At 43.0% G+C, this 5,000-nt stretch overlaps 1 protein-coding gene across 1 annotated transcript in view; it reads left to right on the top strand.

Annotated features, from left to right (window-relative positions):
- The first annotated feature begins 4,523 nt into the window (after positions 1–4,523).
- The window catches only part of LOC115004495 (beta-enolase), an 8,451-nt gene continuing 7,974 nt past the window's right edge, over positions 4,524–5,000 (top strand). The window contains exon 1 of the mRNA XM_029426139.1: positions 4,524–4,596. The gene's annotated coding sequence lies outside the window, so the exon portion shown is untranslated. The remainder of the gene's footprint in view (positions 4,597–5,000) is intronic.

Here is a 5,000-nt window from a genome sequence, read left to right as displayed (position 1 = left end):
ACAGAGACAGACAGTGAACTAACTACAGGGACAGACAGTGAACTAACTACAGAGACAGACAGTGAACTCACTACAGAGACAGTGAACTCACTACAGAGACAGACAGTGAACTAACTACAGACACAGTGAACTAACTACAGAGACAGACAGTGAACTCACTACAGGGACAGACAGTGAACTAACTACAGAGACAGACAGTGAACTCACTACAGGGACAGACAGTGAACTAACTACAGAGACAGACAGTGAACTCACTACAGGGACAGACAGTGAACTAACTACAGAGACAGACAGTGAACTAACTACAGAGACAGTGAACTAACTACAGAGACAGGCAGTGAACTAACTACAGAGACAGACAGTGAACTAACTACAGAGACAGACAGTGAACTAACTACAGAGACAGACAGTGAACTCACTACAGGGACAGACAGTGAACTAACTACAGATACAGACAGTGAACTCACTACAGAGACAGACAGTGAACTCACTACAGAGACAGACAGTGAACTAACTACAGAGACAGTGAACTAACTACAGAGACAGACAGTGAACTAACTACAGGGACAGACAGTGAACTAACTACAGAGACAGACAGTGAACTAACTACAGAGACAGACAGTGAACTCACTACAGAGACAGACAGTGAACTCACTACAGAGACAGACAGTGAACTAACTACAGAGACAGACAGTGAACTAACTACAGGGACAGACAGTGAACTAACTACAGGGACAGACAGTGAACTAACTACAGAGACAGACAGTGAACTCACTACAGAGACAGTGAACTCACTACAGAGACAGACAGTGAACTAACTACAGAGACAGACAGTGAACTCACTACAGAGACAGACAGTGAACTAACTACAGAGACAGACAGTGAACTAACTACAGAGACAGACAGTGAACTCACTACAGAGACAGACAGTGAACTAACTACAGACACAGTGAACTAACTACAGACACAGTGAACTAACTACAGACACAGTGAAGCTACAGACACAGTAAACTAACTACAGAGACAGACAGTGAACTAACTACAGGGACAGACAGTGAACTCACTACAGGGACAGACAGTGAACTAACTACAGAGACAGACAGTGAACTCACTACAGGGACAGACAGTGAACTAACTACAGAGACAGACAGTGAACTCACTACAGGGACAGACAGTGAACTAACTACAGAGACAGACAGTGAACTAACTACAGAGACAGTGAACTAACTACAGAGACAGACAGTGAACTAACTACAGAGACAGACAGTGAACTAACTACAGGGACAGACAGTGAACTAACTACAGATACAGACAGTGAACTCACTACAGAGACAGACAGTGAACTCACTACAGAGACAGTCAGTGAACTCACTACAGAGACAGACAGTGAACTAACTACAGAGACAGACAGTGAACTAACTACAGAGACGACAGTGAACTAACTACAGGGACAGACAGTGAACTAACTACAGAGACAGACAGTGAACTAACTACAGAGACAGTGAACTAACTACAGAGACAGGCAGTGAACTAACTACAGAGACAGACAGTGAACTAACTACAGAGACAGACAGTGAACTAACTACAGAGACAGACAGTGAACTCACTACAGGGACAGACAGTGAACTAACTACAGATACAGACAGTGAACTCACTACAGAGACAGACAGTGAACTCACTACAGAGACAGACAGTGAACTAACTACAGAGACAGTGAACTAACTACAGAGACAGACAGTGAACTAACTACAGGGACAGACAGTGAACTAACTACAGAGACAGACAGTGAACTAACTACAGAGACAGACAGTGAACTCACTACAGAGACAGACAGTGAACTCACTACAGAGACAGACAGTGAACTAACTACAGAGACAGACAGTGAACTAACTACAGGGACAGACAGTGAACTAACTACAGGGACAGACAGTGAACTAACTACAGAGACAGACAGTGAACTCACTACAGAGACAGTGAACTCACTACAGAGACAGACAGTGAACTAACTACAGAGACAGACAGTGAACTCACTACAGAGACAGACAGTGAACTAACTACAGAGACAGACAGTGAACTAACTACAGAGACAGACAGTGAACTCACTACAGAGACAGACAGTGAACTAACTACAGACACAGTGAACTAACTACAGACACAGTGAACTAACTACAGACACAGTAAACTAACTACAGAGACAGACAGTGAACTAACTACAGGGACAGACAGTGAACTCACTACAGGGACAGACAGTGAACTAACTACAGAGACAGACAGTGAACTCACTACAGGGACAGACAGTGAACTAACTACAGAGACAGACAGTGAACTCACTACAGGGACAGACAGTGAACTAACTACAGAGACAGACAGTGAACTAACTACAGAGACAGTGAACTAACTACAGAGACAGACAGTGAACTAACTACAGAGACAGACAGTGAACTAACTACAGGGACAGACAGTGAACTAACTACAGATACAGACAGTGAACTCACTACAGAGACAGACAGTGAACTCACTACAGAGACAGTCAGTGAACTCACTACAGAGACAGACAGTGAACTAACTACAGAGACAGACAGTGAACTAACTACAGAGACAGACAGTGAACTAACTACAGGGACAGACAGTGAACTAACTACAGAGACAGACAGTGAACTCACTACAGGGACAGACAGTGAACTAACTACAGAGACAGACAGTGAACTAACTACAGAGACAGACAGTGAACTAACTACAGAGACAGTGAACTCACTACAGAGACAGACAGTGAACTAACTACAGAGACAGTGAACTCACTACAGAGACAGACAGTGAACTAACTACAGAGACAGACAGTGAACTAACTACAGAGACAGACAGTGAACTAACTACAGAGACAGACAGTGAACTAACTACAGGGACAGACAGTGTCTCTGAGCAGCTCTGGGTGAAGGTGCTCAGGGGCTCAATGATGCAGCTCTGGTGTTGAACTCACAACCTTCTGGTGTTGTGTTTGGAGGACATACCACTAGACCACTAGTCATGAGTAGTAATAGTATAACAAACAGTAGAAGTAATACTATTACTTCTAAGTTACTAGTGATATTACAAATACTACTATTCCCCCGTACTGACCGCCGTGGTGCGTAAAGGCTTTAACATAACTTTCAGTCAGTAACTTTAAAATACTTCTGTTTGCCCACATCAGAGTTCCACAGCGGACGAGCTCTCATGACACAATCTGTTGCTTTTATTGGTGCTTATCTGCAGATATGCACTTTTTTAACGATACAGCTAAATTATATCATTTATTGAACGTTATTTTGCGGGTGCAAGCGGCAGAGATGTGTTTTCTTGACGGGTGGCTGGCGTCTCACTTAGAGATAGGGTGAGAAGCTCAGCCATCAGGAGAGACTCGGAGTAGAGCAGCTGCTCCTTTACGTTGAAAGGAGCCAGTTGAGGTGGTTCATCTAGTAAGGAGCCACCTGGGCGCCTCCCTAGGGAGGTGTTCCAGGTACAGCTGGAGGAGACCCCGGGGAAGACCCAGGACTCGGTGGAGAGATTATATCTCCTCACTGGGAACGCCTCAGGATCCCCCAGTCGGAGCTGGAGGATGTCGCCCGGAGAAGGGAAGATTGGGGTTCCTTACTGGAGCTGCTGCCCCCGCGACCCGATCCCGGATAAGCGGTAGACTATGGAGGGATGGATTTTGCCTCCTGAAGCAGTCGACAGGCTGGTGATGCAGGAAGACATGTAAAGCAGGACGCCTAGTAATAAAACCAAAAACAGTAAAGACTGTTGCATGTAAAATAAAAGAGGATCTGCAGAGATGACATCCCCAGTCATGTGCACTCATTTTATATTTAGCTACACTTAAAGGCTGCAAGGACACTGGAAAGTTAAAGGTGAGTGTAAAGGGTATAGTGTGTCTGTGTGTGTGTGTGTGTGTGTGTGTGTGTGTGTGTGTGTGTGTATGTGTGTGTGTGTGTGTGTGTGTGTGTGTGTGTGTGTGTGCGTGTGCGTGTGTCAGGGTTACTGCCCTTTGCAGTAAATGCTGAGCTGGTCTCACATTTCCCCTTTATATGAACTTTGACCTTCTCTATCTGAGTTAGGGACTGTCGCTATACTTATACTTATGGAGAACGTACTAATGTGAATATATACATATATATATATATATATATATATACAAATATATATTTATTTATTTATATGTATGTATATAAATATATATTTATATACATACATATATATATTTATATTTATTTATTTATTTATATGTATGTATATATATATATATATTTATATAATAAATGTAATAAAAAATAAAAGTAAGTGTTGCAAAAATCAAGAAACATAAATATAAAATGGAATAAAAATACAATAAAATATGAATAAATACTATTCAAATGACACATTACTAATAATGCAGCTAAGTCCTCTTGTTATTTTAGCTTCACTAAGTGTATGTCAGCAGGTCCCAGGCAGACGCTCGCAGTCTCCTCCCCTCTCAGGGAGCGTCTATAAAACCCTGCAGCCTGGCAGACGGACACTTTCCACGTCAGTCAGACGGACACACGGACGACACCTCCTCTCTGAGACAGCAGGAACCAGGTGAGTCCTCGGCTCTGCTTCTAACCTTTGTGAAAAACTTATTTTAGTAACCTACCAAACCGGTTTCTTCTATTTTGAAAGTCTGGTTTAGTTTGCAAGAGTTTTTAGAAGTTTTGCACGCTGGCGTTAAATCTGATGTTTATTTTATACGCTCCTTGTTTTTCTTTTATCTCAGTGATTCTTTAACTAAAGCGAACAACAGGAAACATGCAGCACGTAGACTTTCAGCAGCCTGAAGGTCAATGTGCTGTAGACCTGAACAAATGTGACAAACTGCAGGAGCACAAAGTCCAGACAGACAGGCAGACAGACAGGTAGCAGACAGACAGGTAACAAACTGACAGACAGACAGACAGACAGACAGGCAGACAGACAGGCAGACAGGTAACAGACAGAGAGAGAAA

Source organism: Cottoperca gobio, unplaced genomic scaffold (assembly GCF_900634415.1).
Source record: "Cottoperca gobio unplaced genomic scaffold, fCotGob3.1 fCotGob3_105arrow_ctg1, whole genome shotgun sequence".
NCBI classification, from domain to species: domain Eukaryota; kingdom Metazoa; phylum Chordata; class Actinopteri; order Perciformes; family Bovichtidae; genus Cottoperca; species Cottoperca gobio.
The sequence above is the reverse complement of the archived record's forward strand: the minus strand, read 5'-3'. Positions and strand labels throughout refer to the sequence as shown.